At 38.0% G+C, this 17295-nt stretch overlaps 1 long non-coding RNA gene across 1 annotated transcript; it reads left to right on the top strand.

Moving 5' to 3' along the window:
- The first annotated feature begins 15705 nt into the window (after positions 1 to 15705).
- LOC116785279 lies at positions 15706 to 16748 on the top strand. Its single transcript, XR_004356458.1, has 2 exons — positions 15706 to 15752; positions 16480 to 16748. It is a non-coding gene; the product is annotated as an uncharacterized LOC116785279 (long non-coding RNA).
- Positions 16749 to 17295: the final 547 nt, after the last annotated feature.

The following is a 17295-nucleotide window of genomic DNA, read 5'->3' as shown; positions in this document are numbered from 1 at the left end:
AGGTAAAACTACCCTTTGTACTATATCACATTTCTCCACCACCGGGCTTCTGGGCTCGGAGGGCCAGAGATGGATGGGACTTGCAGTCTTGAGTTTTTACATCAGGGCAGTATAGAGGGAAGCACAAGAGAATAATGGCATAGAAGAGGAAAGCAAGAGAGAAAGGAGTCTTTGCAGCACCCTCTGGACTTTAGGTATCTGTTGCCTTAAGACTACATTGCCTAGAGCTCCCAGTGAAATCAAGAGAGTGTGGGGGTGGCCCTGAGTAGGGATAACCCACGTCTGAGCTACCCCTTTTGAGCTGCTGCATCTCTATTCCTCAACAACACATGCTGTGCCTGTGCTTTCAGTGTGATTCAGAGCAACGCGAAGCAAATCCTCTGGTTTTATTCATCCTGTGTGGTTTGGTTTTCAGAGCAGTTTTAGTTTATGTGAGATGGATTCACTTTGGAAACCTAATCCAACAGCATTCCGCAAAGATTTTCATTGGAGCACCACTGCAACTCACACTTTGTCTGCATTTACCATCCCTGAGCAGCATCCTCTATCCCTCCTTGCAAGGGCCGCGGAGGCTTCTCCTGTCACTGAGGTCTTTCCTGATGTGGGAAGGACACATTCTGTGGAAATGGCAGTTTTTTACTTCGAAGGTGGAGTCACCCTCTGCCTGCTGTACAATATAGGGGAGTGGGAGTCATTTTGGCAGGTGAAAACATGGTTTGCAGACAGATCACAGACTGCAGGGTGCTGGTGGCCCATCATGAGGATGGAGGAGAACAAAGTTTTTCATATAGTTTCAGCATGGGGTAGATGGATGATTTCTCCCAAAGGATGAAAAGACGTGTGACATGCATTGGACACAGAAGAGGGTACAAAGCAAGTCTTTTGCTCAGAAGACTCATTTCCTTCTTCCAGAGCCTGAACAGCTTTGCATCCCCTCTGTCTTTCTATTCCTTTCCAGGTTTCCCACTGAGAGTCTCTTCTTCCGATACCTCCATGCAGAACTCCAACAAAGTGCTCTTCTGTGTCCCACACACGGGCTCATTTTAGCAACCCCTGGCAGCAGCATTCATTGAAAAGGTTCATTTTCCTGAGGCCTGGGAAGGGCAGTCCAGGACAGAGCATAAAGGTGAGTGCTTGCAAATGGAAGGAGTAGGTAATGAAGGCTTACTGAGGTGGCTCATCTAAAGGTGATGAAAAGTACTTGGAAATGTAGTTCAGTCCTCTCACATCTTTATGTGAGAAAGCCCAAGGATGAGCATTCAAAAGTTGCAAAGAGATGCCTTCATGGCCAAGTGAAAATGTGAGGCGTGAAGATAGGTTAAAAAAATTCTGCAACTACGACACTGAAAATAGTCACTGCCTAAGAAAAAATGAATACAGATTTTATAAGATTATGTCAGGTTCTGTCAATTTCCTTAGAAAGTATTTTACTCTGTGAAAGACGTGAGGTTACAGGAAAATCAGGTTGGATGAATAAGTTCAAGGTTGTGAAAAGATGTCTTCTTCAATGAAGCAGCAAAAAGAGAATTTTTGTAGTTATGAGGAGACAGAAACCAAGAGGACCTGGAGATTCCTTTCCTTGGAGAATGTTAAGAGAAGAAAAACTGTTCTGCGGCAAAATATTTGGCAGTCCTATGTCAGTATTGTTAATAATTAAGATTAGATGAATAATTTATTATGTAAATAGCTATTTAAATGGCAAGTCATTATGATTTATTATGAACACTGTATGTGTAACCATAGATGAACTGCCAGTTTTACTCTGATAGAATAATCAAGACCCGAATTAATAAACGATGATGAGAGATATTATTGACAGACATGTCTTCCATTTTGGAGTCTGGCTTTAGCCAATTTGGCCTTAAATGAATTTTCAATCTACATATCCATTTTGTTTTGTTAGCAGATTGTCTACTTTTGTTTGCAGATTCGCATGAGTTCCTGATGACAGCTGACTCACACACACTGTAAACCCAGAAATATCAAGCAAAATGTTATTTGGCAGCAAAGTAACTAAAACATATAACCACCTAAATATTGACACAACTTCTGTCATATGAGTAGCAACGTATTTTTTATGTGTCTATTTCTTTTAATGAGGAATCTAAAATGCCTAAGACCTTGTTAGTGAGCAATATTTTGTCTTCCATGAAGATGTCTTCAATACTCTAGATTTCAAAAGCAGCGTGGAAGTAATACAGACACTTTTTACCAAAGTTGTTAAAAGTGAAGTAGAACCAAGGAGTCCTGGCTGTGTACACCACAGTGATGCTACTGGGCTTCTGCAAACTCTGTCAGGGGCTAAGGGGTGCTACTACGGACAGAAGCAGGAGCACAAGGTAGACGCTGTGGCCTTTGCTGAAGGCTAAAGAGAGATGGAGGTAGCCTTGCAGTGGGGAGTCCTGGCAGTGGCAAAGGAGATGCCAGTTCATTACATAGAGGTGTGAACTCTTTGATTTCTATCAGGTTCCGTATCAGATTACCAGAGCCATCACAAAGCTGCTCTGGCTTTCCTTTGCTTTGCCTGTCCTTTCCTTCTGCTGTGATGTGTTTTCCAGAAGCACAGAACCAGTACTGGGCTCATTTTTCAAAGCCTGATCATGTGATGAGCACAGCAGTGCTAAAGTTATAGAGGGAACATCAGGGAGCCTGCAGCTGCTTGGACCAGCCACCAAAACACTGAGATTCTCTAACAAATGATCCAGTATTGCTTCAGAGATGGAAAAGATGTGCAGAAAGAATAAAGTATCACAAACTTAGTGCCTTCTAGTTCAATAGTGTCTGTTATTTAATTGAAGCTCATGTATATAAAGACAGGTTTCCACTGAGGATAATAAAGATGAGAACAATCAGTTTTCTCGTCCCTATTAGGAATGAAAGATACATTATGCCTCATGCTATTTTTAAAACAAGAAATGTCTTTAATATCTGATAGTAGCATTATGCTTTTACAGATTATATTTGTTCTTAAACATTGTTATTTTCATAACATTATTATACAGAAATTATTAAGAGGAACATTATACAGAAAGAGAAACTTCATAGTTCGTTAAACACAAAGGTTTTCTGCTCTATTTTTGGTTCATGAGCAGGGAGAATGGATGTGCAGATGTGAACTGAGGAACCAAACTGCTTACTATGCCTAACAAATTATTTATCACTTTGAACTGTTATAGGAAAATTATTTTAACTAAGCTGATTTTTGATGGGAGTTAGATTCAGTGACATGGAAAATTAGTTAATTTATTTTAGATTTACCAGATCATTCATTTTGGTGTTATACTGTTTTCTTCTGACATTTTGAATAAATTGAAATTTCTTTCAGTTTTAATGTAAAGACTTTTAATAAGATTTAATAAAATAAAACCAAAAAAATCTTTGTGAATTTTCAAAAAGTTGACTTTTCCTTGGTTTTCACTTGATGAGAGTTGAAATTTTGCCAGCCAAACAACCAATCAATCAATCAATCAGTCAAATAAACTAATTACCTTCACATGCTTAATTTGGAAGAGCATCAGGAAAGTAATTTTGTATGTATGTCAGTGGTATAGTAAAGGATAAATATTAATGAGGTAGTAAAGTTAACTCTCTTCTCACATGCTTCACACATGCTTGTTGACTTTTTACTTTACTGTTGCTCCACAATCTTGCAATTACAGAAATTATACGGTATCATACTCCATTAAAACTGTACGTTAACTGGACATTCCACAAATCTTTTCCCAAATATGCTTTTTTTTCCCTGTAAAATATTATATGTGACTGTAACTGTGCAGCCACAACTGACAAAATGATGTCACATTAAGCTCATCTTGGTCGAAGTCCTTCAACTCTATGTTAGGATGATTGTCCCAATTGATAGAGACTTTGAAGAGCTACTAGTAGAGTGAAAGATGTATTGCTGTTCTGAGATAGGGCTACTGTTCTTTCTTTTCCTAAGAGAGCTCAGGAGCAACTTTTCTGACTAAATGGATCTTAGTAATTAGAACTTTAGTGATGATAGGTCAAATGGCTTTACTGGAAGTCAAAGAGTGAAAATAACTTACCGAAAAAAACTATATACAATTATTTCCCTAACTGCTCTAAATTCTAGGCTACTGTATTTTTAAGGTAAAAAAAAAAATTAAATACAATTTTGACTTTGAAAACACTGAAAAAATGTGCTATTTATGCTCTGATAATTTTTATTGTTCTTAGTCTGTGTAAGGGTTTTATAAAGAAAGATTTTCTTTAAGTTTAAAAATTTCAGGCAGTCCTGAAATATCTGATAGGGATATTGAGCTTTCTCGTTGTTGTTAATGCTGACCCACACAGATTTGGTCACATTTAAGAGGTCTGCTTTAGTCTATGCTGTGTTTCTGGCCTCATGCAAGCACAGTACAAGTAAATGCCCTTGAGGAAGAAAACTGGCATGTTTCAAAGAGGTCCTATTTCATCCTACTCCATGTTTATGCTTAAAGACATTAAATCACAGCATCTCTTTGTAAACCATCACTGTTTTGCCTTGACTGTGAGCAAGCAGACTACCAGTAGCTTTATGGTGCAAAGCTGCCAAAACTTTGCTCTTCAGTCTCTGTCATCCTTGGGCATCACAGAACCTGGGCAAGCTGGGAACAGAAATAGAAGTAAGAATAGGTTAGAAATTATAATTCCTAATACGTGGTCAAGTTTTCCAGAGTTAGGCTAATCTGTAAGTGCTACTTTTTCTGAGACTACATTTATATTTTTTATAGCATATCATTAAATCAAAGAACAGGTTTTAGTCATTGCTCCTGACATAATTGTTTCTTGCCCGGCCGCAAAGGAAAATAAACTTTGCTGTAATTGTTTTTCTGTTTCTGTGAAAACTATAGCACATTCACCTTCATATGATTTATGCAAGTATGATAAGACATGCATATAAAAACATTGTTTTCTCTTACCTCTAATGTCAATATGTTGTGTGAGGAAGGAAGCTGGGAGGAAATTGAAGTTTTCCTCTGAAAGATCATAAATCTTGATCTGTTATTCATTAATGAACTCCATGTAGCTCTTAATTGCCAATAGGTTTGCTGTGTAGAAAAAGAGCAGGGTACAGAGTCAAGAAGGCACATAGGCAGCAGGAAACCACAGGTGTGACTAGTGCCTTCCTTACTGTAGCTTGCTGAGGTGCCTGACAAATACACTGAAAAAGTATAAAAATTTTGATGGAAATAAGCCTACTTTTTGGCATTTGTCATCAAAATGGTATCAAAAACAAAAGTATTTTCTACTTAGAGGAAAGAACCCATCTGCCTTTTAGGAGCAGTTTGGTGATGAAGCTTGCCACTTCATTCCTTTATCAGCTGCTGAATTTGTGAGGGCTAGTGCTTAGCCTGTGGTTCTTTGCATGAAAACTGCTGAAAAAAAAATCATAAAGACAAAGCAGTTTTGCACAGACTCACATGTAGCCAAAAAAACCCCCAGAGTCTGAGGCCATAAGTAGCTATTTAAATAATCTGTATAATATATAAAACTACAAACCCTCACTATGTCTCACCATTAGGAATTACAGCCTTAGTGCCTATGAGAATCCCAGAATCATCTAGGATGATCCCTTAAAATCATTTAATCCAACAGTAATATATTTTGAATGGCTAAAATGTGATAGGATGATCCTACCTGGGAGGTAGATTAAGAAGCTGTATTTTTTGCATTTTGATAATAGGTACTGAAATAACATAGACAGAAACAAACAAACAGGAGGGGATGAACTGCAGAATGACAGAAGGTAACAGGTTTTTTGTTTAAGTTACCATTTGAATCTAACAGAGCTGTTATTGGTAAGACAATGGAAAAACAGATTTTTCCAAAATGTCTTATCATATCCAAAGGGTACAGGCTAGAACAACTAAAATTTTTAACCCAAACAAACATGTTCTCGAAGGCAGACCAATTAATTAGTTTTCACATCAGTACTTTTCAGCTGTGATAGTGAGAACTCTGCTGTATCACACTTGGTTTTATATCTGACAGCAGGCAAGGGAGAGTTATTGGAAAACCCTGTATCTTGTATGCTTCATGATACCCAAACTGCTGCTAGGCACTGGATGATGGGGGGATGTATGAAACAGCACTCTGCAACACATATGCTGCCTGTCTCAGACCAGTGGGTGCTGCCCAAACTCCAGCGTATATCAGCCATAGGGCAAGTAGAAAGGCAGAAGCATAGTTCACCTAATGCCTCATCTTGATTCAAAGGCACTCTGTGCTTTGTTATATTCAGGGCCTTAATGCTAAATCATACAAAGACTGTTTGTCTGCCTAGAGAACACATTTTTTTTTTTTTATAATCAAGAGAGTCATATAGAAAAGATTAAACAGTTAAACACTGTAAAAGGTCTTTCAATTGGGACAGCTGGGGGCTCATGACTCTCTCCTGCCGTGCGTGGATGGGCTTCATCGGTCTGGAGTTGCCAAATGAGGAGGTTGCCATGAAATGTCAACACTTCATTACTTTCTTTTCTTCTGTCCATATTTAAAACAAATTGTATTCAACCAAATGATAAATTGGCTTAAGAAGTTGAAGCTATAGCAAAAATAGATATGACCGCCTCTTCAGGACAAAGAACTGGGTATGGTTTATCTGAACAAAATCTATTTAATTGCTTAGTAAGAGAACAGGACACACAAGTGTTACAAAGCAAGTGGGCATCTTGAACATATGGTGCAACTCATGTTTGCGTTTCCTCTACAGCGCAGACTTACCCTTTGATATGTGCTTCTTGCTCAGCTATGGTTGAGCTTGGTTTAATTCTCTCATTCCTATTTACCATCCTGCTTTTTCTTTGTTTCCACCATCAGTCTGCAGACAGAAAGCTGACCTAAAATATAGTTTTAGTGCTGATCTTTCTGTCTTTTCTTCTGCTTGTTTATTCCTCAACTTCCAGAACTTTATACTCTCTTTTGTAACTTCTAATTCCTCTTGATTTTTCTTTTTTTCTGTTAACCCTTACATGACCTGACCGGTAAGTCCAAACCATTTTCCAGCAATACTTTTTCTGCTCCTTGGGATCTCTTCTTAAATCTTATTAGAGGAGAAAAGAGTATGCAGAGAACAGGGATTAAGGAGAGGAGAGGAAGAGTTGTCTTCACCAGAAGGTTTTTTCCTTTTGCTTCACATGCAAACTAATTCACCTTCTGCTTCACATACAGAATAATTCTGTACTGATCAGTGTAAATAGTTGATTAAAATAGATTAAATCAGGAAACAAACAAAAAGAAACCTATCAAACAACCCAAAAAAAACATGAAAATATATGAGAACAGCAGAATTTGTGATTATTACTCAGTTCTGATTTATCCCTGGTTAGAAGAGTGCATCTACATTTAAAGTGCCATTACATGTTATCAGTCACACTTTTGAGACAGTACACATCTTGCCTTTACTGATCTTAGATCATTATCAGAATTATTTTTTGATTATCTCCTTACATTTGGGGGGAATTCCAGATATGTCCTCATTTTAAAGTTTTATTTAAAAATAGGTCTGAACTTTCATTGCTAGACAGTTAAGCTATCTAGAAGGAAACTTCCTTGCAAGAATTGTCTTCATACAGTTAAATACCACTCTCTGTTGGAATTGTCCAATAAATTTTAGTTGTTCCAACCGACATTATCAGCAGGCTTATATACTTACATATCAAAGATGGTTAGGGCTGTTGTATTTAAACAGTCCTAATGCAAAACCGGATGATATAATTCATGAAGTGTGAAAAACAACCTTGCCACTTCTATTGAAATACTCAAATGTCCAAAATGCTAGCTGAATCAAAGCAGAAACATGGATTAATTTGTGTAGCTTCTCTGCATTGACTAGTCTCCCATACAAGCTTCTGTTTTGAATCCCGGTCAGCAAAGCAGCAGTCTAAATCTTCCGTAGATGAAAACCAGGGGATTTGTGATGAAATTCATAATTCGCTTGGAAGTATCTCATCCATGCTGGATAATCAAAGGCATAATATCTTTAGCCATGTTTGTGTGAGTGTGAATAGTATTTTATTCGTCAACCCCCTTAGTTCCTCATAAGATGCTAAGGTCAAGTTTGCTCCACTGTGGGAGCAGTTAATGTGCCAGAGAGTTTTCAAGGAGCTCAGGAAAAAAAAGCCTCTGATTCCACTCACTTTTAGAAGAAAACCATAGAGAAAACTCTGGTCAAGATCACTGTAGATAGTGCGAAAGTTTTTCAGCTGGAGAGATTGTAACACAAAAAACCTTCAGTAACTGCAGAGCAAGGAGATGATAAATACAGGGTGAAAAAAGGAAATTCTACTATTGTTAATTTAAGCCTAATTTATTACTTATTCTACTTCTCTCTGTAGTTCCTTCTATATTAAAACTGACAAAATTGGGGTTAAAAATTAACTTTCCACTACAATGAATAAGACCGGAACATTTAGCATCTCATGCTTTTTTTGTTCTACTTGAGGGTTTAGGAAGACATCATAAGAAAATTTATTTTCCCCTGCTCTAAATTTATATAGCACATAATATAGTTGTCTACAGAGCCACATCACATTTAACCCGGAACACAAGTGTTAAAAATATTTTTTTTATTAGTTATAGGTTCTCAACATCATTTTCTAATGCACTGTACTTACCTGAGCTTTTTTTAAACCATTTCATCCTCATCTCCTTCTCTTGTTAACTGACATACCTGATAAACTTAGAGATTTGAGGGGTTTTTTCAGCTCTTTATTGAGCTGTATGAAAGAATTGAAAGAAAATGGGATAGAAATCTCAGTTTTTTACCATTTTAGGTTGTTGAGGACTAAGATTTGTATTCAAATTGATTTTCAGTTACAATGGATCTACAAGTCAGTAAAGATGCTGATAAAGTATGGTTTAAAAACAGTAGGATATTAAGAAGTCTGTATTGGAGAACAATTTGGATTCAAGAGTAAGACTATTCTTTTTTAAAAAAAGAGAGATTCAATACAACTCAAAGACATCAAGTGAAGCAAAGCTTTTACTATTGTTACACTTCTAATTACCATAGAATTCATTAGCAGTGACTAACTGGTTTATTACTTTGTTTTTCTCATTTGGAAAGGAGCACATGAACTTGGTTCCAGGTGGTGAAATTTTATTTGTGCTGGCACAGGAAAGGAATTTTAAACTTTGTCATAGCAAAGTGCATGGTCCTTTATAAAAAGTTGTTCTAAGCTCTGTAATTCCTGCAAAAATTCCAGTGAAATGCAACACATGATAAATGCCTGAGTGGCATCTTACTGAATCAGCAATCTTACTAAATCAGCATTTTACTAAATCAGCTACCTGGACTTCAGCAAAGCCTTTGACACCATCTCCCATAGCATATTCCTAAAAAAGCTGGCAGCCCGCAGCTTGGACAGGGGCACTCTGTGCTGGGTTAGGAACTGGCTGGAGGGCCGGGCCCAGAGAGTGCTGGTGAACGGTGCTGCATCCAGTCGGTGTCTGGTCACTAGTGGTGTCCCCCAGGGATCAGTGCTGGGCCCAGTTCTGTTTAATATCTTTATTAATGATTTAGATGAGGGGATTGAGTCCACCATCAGCAAATTTGCAGATGACACCAAGCTGGGGAGGCAGTGTCAATCAGCTGGAAGGCAGGAGGGCTCTGCAGAGGGACCTGGACAGGTGGGAGAGTTGGGGCTGATTCCAACGGGATGAGATTCAATAAGGCCAAGTGCCGGGTCCTGCACTTTGGCCACAACAACCCCATGCAGCGATACAGGCTGGGGACAGAGTGGCTGGAGAGCAGCCAGACAGAGAGGGACGTGGGAGTTTGGATTGACAGGAAGCTGAACAGGAGCCAGCAGTGTGCCCAGGTGGCCAAGAAGGCCAATGGTATCCTGGCCTGCATCAGGAACAGTGTGGCCAACAGGTCCAGGGAAGTGATTCTTCCCCTGGACTCAGTGCTGGTGAGGCCACACCTCGAGTACTGTGTCCAGTTCTGGGCCCCTCAGTTCGGGAAAGATATTGAGGTGCTGGAGCAGGTCCAGAGAAGAGCAACAAGGCTGGAGAAGGGACTTGAACACAAGTCCTATGAGGAGTGGCTGAGGGAGCTGGGGTTGTTTAGCCTGGAGAAGAGGAGGCTCAGGGGAGACTTCATCACTCTCTACAACTCCCTGAAAGGAGGTTGTAGTCAGGTGGGGGTTGGTCTCTTCTCACAGGCAACTATCAGTAAGACAAGAGGGCATGGTCTTAAGCTGTGCCAGGGGAGGTTTAGGTTGGATATTAGGAAGAAATTTTTTACAGAGAGAGTAATCCAGCATTGGAATGGGCTGCCCAGAGAAGTGGTGGATTCTCCGTCCCTGGAGGTTTTTAAGATGAGACTGGATGTGCCACTTAATGCCATGGTCTAGTAACCACGGTGATGTTGAATCAAGGGTTGGACTTGATGATCTCAGAGGTCCCTTCCAACCCAGCTGATTCTATGATTCTATGATACTGGTGCTGAACACACCTCTGGATCAGGTGGAAATGAGCATGGCTCTTGCTTGCCACAAAGTTACACATTTCAGAACCATCCAGCAGAGGAGAAGTGCTTGATCTCAGGCTCCTGTGAGCAGAGGCTATCTGCTTAAATCCTACGTAGGCCAGTCTGACAGGCAAGTGGTTCTTCCCACTCCCCTTCCATTTCTCGATCAGATGTCTGTGATCCTCACAGACAATAATCATGATATCTGAAGCAGGGTAAAGATCCTTCCTGCTGGATTTGAAAAAATATTTTTAGTAGTTTATCTTCTGTTTACCACTTAAATATGGAAATTTCAAAGTGCACTAAGAGAGGCCTTCAAAAGACCATAGAATTTTTTTGGATATAGGATCAAACACTTCCATATTGCCTTGGTCAGAAGTCTGTGTAACTTCATTGTAGAAGGAGAGTTGAAGGGAATATGATCAGTACACAGACCAAGACTTCCTTAAATACATTGTTGATGCAGTTACACAAAGCCACTGCCCAGAAGTAAATGCTGTCCTCCCGTGCCCTGATAACTGATTTCAATATTTTACATTTTATTCAGTTCGAACACACATTTTAAAAATACTGATAGAAGTGTTACCTTTTTTTTTTCATAGTGGTATGCAAGTAAATGCAAACAAAATGCAAATATTCATTTTCTTTCACTGCACTTCAGCAAATACAGACTTCCTTGACTCCAGTTGCAGAACTTTGACAAGGTTTTCTTACTCCTGTAGAAATGCATCCTCTTTCTGTCTTTGTCATGTATGAACAGATTCTACATTCATCAACCAACTCTTCAGCCTTCAGAATAAAACTCATAATCTTGGACTGCAGTGGCACAGACCTCATTCATCTGTCTGGATAAGCCAGGCAAATGAAGGCTCTGAAAAGAACATTGAAGAATAGTCACCTGTTAGTCTTCTTGCTAGCAATTCCTTCTTATTGACCTGTTCTTTTTTCCTTTCTGTATCTCAGTTTTCCTAGGCCCTTTCAACAAGGGCTGACACATCTTCTCATTCTAAAGCTTTATTTTAGAATATCATTTAGTTCTGCGGTTAAGCCTCCCCACACCCCCCAGGTTTATGTTCCTGTTTAAAGATTTATCTTTAGTTATAAAATAATGTAAATTAATTTACATATGTTCACGATGCTTCTGAATCAAGTTTCAGCTGCACTGAATGTAAACTGTACAATATACTCTCAGGGGGATTAAATATCTTTTTTTCTTTCTAATAACTTATATGTTCTGGCTCTTCTGAATATATAAATAAAAAATGAAAACGAAGAGGAGTCTATAGGTTCAGCATTTTCCCAGAGAGGGCCATCTGCAAAGAGCATAGATGACTCCTGTGGTGATAATAGTCATCACAGAGCCCTTGTGTGTGGGTCACAATGTTCTGCATCAAATTAACCAACATACCTACACTGTCATGTAGGGTAAACCAAGTCATAAGAAGCTGCGTGACAAAAATTAATGTTTTTTTCGGGGTCACTCAATAGTTATGGACTAAGTTGAGAAGATATTCAGCATAGGTCTTCCAGCAAGTGTGTGCCTCGACACCTTACTAAGTGTTCAAGTACACAAGCCTGTCTATACTGTTCCAGTATGTTACTGGGAAGTGATCCTAGAGCACTTACTGCAGACTTGTACAGATGCAAAAACAGAAATCTACAAAGACACATAATGAGATTAAATGGCCATAGAAATTATATAGAGTTATTTGGGTAAAAAAGTTCTTGAGATATTCAATAGTGAAGAAAGTGATTATTAATTCCTAGAGAATATTCACATTTTCTATTCAAGATTTCCTATGGGAAGACTGTTTCACACACTTTGATTAAAAAAAAAATCAATGTAATAAATGTTTTTACTTTTCTTGGGTTTTGTTGTTTGGTTGGGTTTCTTTTAATCTTCTCTTTCTTCTCTTCCAATGTTTGCTACTGCATACTATAGTACTATAGAAGTACTTTTTGCTTTGTCTTTTATTTTGCCATACTTACTTCAACTAGTTCTTCAATTGTAGAAAAGCTGCAGAATGCTATAGATAATGAAAGAGTAGAAGGGAAAGACATTTTTTTCATCACTTGTTATATTCGTACCATTTTGATAAAATGCATTTATGCATAAACCACTTTGTATAATTGTTTTTTCCTCCCCTACCATACACTAATACATTTACAAAATACTTCAAAAATCATTTTAAACCATCCTTATAGAGAATTGATATTTCTTATCTCAGGCTGTGACAACAGTGTGATTTTTAGAACTATAGGTGTTATATCCAGTCCTAGCATCTGATTTATAGGCATCTATAATATGCAGCTGTTACATTAATTACAACCACTCACAGATACAAGAAAACAAGATTCTCTACATTATGATTAAGTTTAAGTTTAGACAGACAAAAAGGTGGTGTGATAGCTCTCTTTATTGTGTAATAATGGCGCAGACAGTTTTTCCTTTTGTGTCTAGTGGTAACTTAATTTCATGGTCTACTGTGTAACTAGACTCTACGGACTACTAGAAAGCATGTGAGAGATTAAATTATTGATGTCAGCGTGTTCCTCATACAGACATTTAGAGAGAAAGAATTACTTGATAAAACAATTATTGCCTTCTAAAACCATGAAGGCAAATTCATTCTCCAAGGTATAACTTTGGAAAAGCAGTAATACTGAAGTTACACCAGAACTATGTATCCTAATTTTTTTCTCTGTCTTGAAAGAAAAAATGACCTTCGCCTTGGTTAGGGACCCTCTGATATATAATTGGGATCCCAGAATCACAGAAAGTTTGAGGTTGGAAAAGACCTCTGGAGGTCGTCTGGTCCAGCTCCACTTCTCAAGCAGGGCAATCTAGAGCAGGTTACTCAGTACCATGTCCAGATGGCTTTTGAATATCTCCAAGCATGGAGACTCCACAACCTCTGTAGGCACTCTGTGTCAGTGCTCAGTCACCCTCACATTAAAAAAGTGTTTCCTGATGTTCCAACAAAACCTCTTGTATTCCCACTTGTGCCTGTTGCCTATTGGCCTGTCACTAGGCACCACTGGAAAGAGGCTGGCTCCATCATTTTTGTGCCTTCCCTCCTGGTATTTATACACATTGATGAGATCCCTTCTGAGTCTTCACTTCTTCAGGCTGAACAGTCCCAGCTCTTTCAGCTTTTCTTTGTAGAAGAGATGCTCCAGTTGATTCAACTTGGTGGTCCTTCACTTGAGTCTTTCTAGTATATCCTTATCTTTCTTGTACTGGGGAGACCAGATCTGGACACGGCAATCCAGCTGTGACCTCACTAGTGATGAGTAGTGGGGAAGGATAACCTCCCACAGTCAGCTGGCACACTACCCCTAATGCAGCCCAGGATGCCATTTGCCTTTTTTGATGCTTGGGCACATTGCTGAGGCAAAGAAGACATTTATTGTATCAGCTTTTTCCATGTCCCATGAATCAAGCTTCCCCATCTTGTTGAGCAAGGAGCCTGTGTTTTCCCCAGTCAAACTTTTGTCACAGAAGCTCTGTGCAGAATGTGGGCTAAAACATACTAGATTCCTTCTGCAGTATTTTGGGCCTTACCGTAAAATACTGCTTCCAAATTTCCCCACCCCCTCTATTTGATTTACCATATTTTAAATTCTACTGCCTTTTTAGAGCCTGCTGCCAACACGAGAAGTAATAATGCCCAGAGGAAAATTTATGCTCTCTGTACATCTTATTGTGTGTGCACAGAGACTGGCAAAACCTACACAAAAAACCCCTGTAAATCTTTCTGTATAGTTTATGCACAAGTGCACTAGCCCAAAAGGCCACTGAAAAAAAAATAAAGATATCCTGATGGAAGACTTTTTTTCATCTGAAACCTGGTGACCTTTTAGGATTTTTTTTTTTTTTTTTCCAAATCATAGTTAAGTTAGCTAAGGAAGTCCTTGCTGAACAAAGGGGAGGATGTTGTCACCAGTTACCATTTAGCAGACTGCCTCCAGCTAAAGTGTATCCTTGGCTTCCTCCTTCCAAGTCCAGGACAAGAGTTTATGCAATCCACATTGTAAATTTTTAGCAATGTTTGGTATGTAACAGAAGTGTGTGAAATGAAATGCATCCTAGTTAACTAAGAAATTGATTTCAGTAACTGGAATAAATGTTTGCTAAAAAAAAATTAAATAAATATTTACTTGCTGGTAGGTATTTTTGGTGTTTGTTAAGAAGGTAGGGAACTTTATGTCTCATTAACTTTGTGCGTAAGAAGATCATTAGTACAATTGCACAAGCTTTGAGTTTCTAACTGAAATGTGAGATCTTGGTTGTATAGATCTTTATCTGAAGAACAAATTAAAAGATAAAATCCTGCTTTATGTACTAGAAATCCCCCACCTTTCAGTTTTACCAGGGAAGATGAAGGACTGTTGGCCTATTGTTCACAGCAAGGCTTCTGAAATCTGTGGTCCATAGGTCTTTGTTCCTTGGTAGGACTAAGTTGCATCTGGAATTGTATTTGGTAGAATAAGAGCTTTGAATATGCAGCAGCCCTAGGGATCCACCTCCCATAATTTTTGAACTACAAACTCAAAAATAAATTATCCAGCAACAGACCATGACAGAAAATCTGGACCAATATTAGATGAACTGGATCCCACCCACTGCTTTTTCTCATTGTGATTACTGCCGTCATCAGAGGAACTAGGAGACCATTACAAAAATAGGCATTTGGGTGTAAAAGAGAATTGCAATTGTGCTTAACAAGAAACAAAGAATAAAATTTCATCATATGCATAGAGAAGAGTGTTGGCCTTTTAGGTGGGAACAATCCTGCACTGTTTTATAATGTTTAACACCTGATAAACTAAGAACCAAAACCAGCTGGATGGTTGAAGAGAGACTTTATAAATACTAACTCTTATAGTACCATGGTATCAGTTGATGTTATCAATAACAATGAATTCTAAGATTAAAGTACAGAACAATGAAAATTTAATATCCCATCCAGTCATTATGGAAATACTGTACTGCATATACAATGAAATGATCATAATTACACCTGGACACTGCCTAATTACACCACACCAACTTTAAAAATCTACATCTATATGCTGACTTTTTTTTTTGCTACTTTGTTTCCTCCCCCCCTTCCCTCTTACATATATGTCTAACTCTAAGTGAAGGTTAAGGAAACTCCAGGATCTATATTTGCTATATTTGGCTATAATTGACACCTGTTCCCTGCCCCTGTCATGGCTTTTGCAGAGCCTAAATTGGATGAAAAAATACAAGAGCAGATACCTGCCAAAGGTAAGCCATTTTTACTTTTTTCCGTATCATAATTTCCTTAAAAAAAAACAAAGAAAAAAAACCAAACCAGACATATTATTTTTCCTTTCTCTGTTATTCTGAAGTAATAATACAGGGTTTTTTCTTTTTAACTCCCTGAATGTACAGTGAGTTTTTCCTACTTCTTGGAATAACTGAGCACCATGCACTGTGCTGTTTTGTGGATTTCCATACGCCATCCTAAAAATTGATCTCTCCTGCAATTACTGTGTGAAAATACCATGGTATTTACTGTAAGTGAAGGACTTGTTCAATTGCCTTTGTGGAGAGTTTTTCCATTCCTGCTAGGATCTCTAAATTGGCTGTTTTTTCACTCCAGAACTGCTTCACTATTGCATGATAAATGCTACCATAGACCCAAGGAACCAGACCACTTAATTGTCTAGATGCCTAATGATAACACCTACTACAAAATCAGTTTTTAATTATCATAACATTTACTGCATTTTTAATGATACTAATGATTGAAAATTTGGACATATTATGAACATGCAGTACAATAGATTACAAAACTCCCAATTTGAAAACATAAATAATAGTTTTCTGATATGGTAAACAAAGAAACCAAAATGGAAGGCATTTGAAAATGTTCAGATTTCACATTTTCAGATATTCAGATTTGCATTCAAATCATGACACTGATTCTGAACCATGTATTTAATATTTTGTTTCAATTTTTATTTTCTAGATTTCAAAATGGAAGTTTTGCCTCTGAAAATATGGACTGGGAAAAGAAAACAAAGCATGCAGGAAAGTTAAAAGCTCCAAACAAGGATGTTCTTCTGTCAACTTGGGCTTCTTGTAAACCATCAGATGTTGGTTTGCCATAAACCATCAGTTTTATGGCAAAGGTATCAGACTTCATAAATTTCATGGATTCTAAGTGACTGAATCCTGAGGTCAAATGAAACAAAAATCCTACAGGTTTATCATAAACACTCATATACTAAGAATTTACCTGAGGATTTGTTGAGTGTTTTCTTACTGGAACTGAAAGAGGCTCAAACTAAAGGTGTTGGGTGAAAAAAAAGAAGCGGAAACAATATGAAGATTAAACATTATTCACAGCTTTCACAAATAAAACATTTAAATTTTACATAGATTATTCTTTTAAGATGAGGCACAGTGAACCATTCTTGCTTTACAGAACTCAAGTAGGTGTATCACTGAACATATATCAATATGCTACAGTACCTTTGCAAAAATCTCCATGTAATAGTTTGTTTTTCTAATACTGAGATAGAGCTTAACTCTGACAGGCTTCGTTTCTCCTGGTATAAAAGGATGGCACAAAAATGATAAGTAAGAGACGAGGGAAATCTTGCTTGTATGTAAGTGAATACTTATGCAATACCTTCCGAGGATAGCAAGGTAACAGAGGTTGCAATACAAAAGGATATGGAGAGAGCAGATGTGTTGCGGAGAACAGGTGTGTTGCAAAAACCTTCTTCTGAAGGAACACATATTACAGATTCAGAAAGGTCCAAAATCAAGAAGTTGTGAC

This window comes from Chiroxiphia lanceolata, chromosome 3, assembly GCF_009829145.1.
Source record: "Chiroxiphia lanceolata isolate bChiLan1 chromosome 3, bChiLan1.pri, whole genome shotgun sequence".
Lineage (NCBI taxonomy): Eukaryota > Metazoa > Chordata > Aves > Passeriformes > Pipridae > Chiroxiphia > Chiroxiphia lanceolata.
Note: the sequence above shows the minus strand (reverse complement) of the source record. Positions and strands in the feature narration are given on the sequence as shown.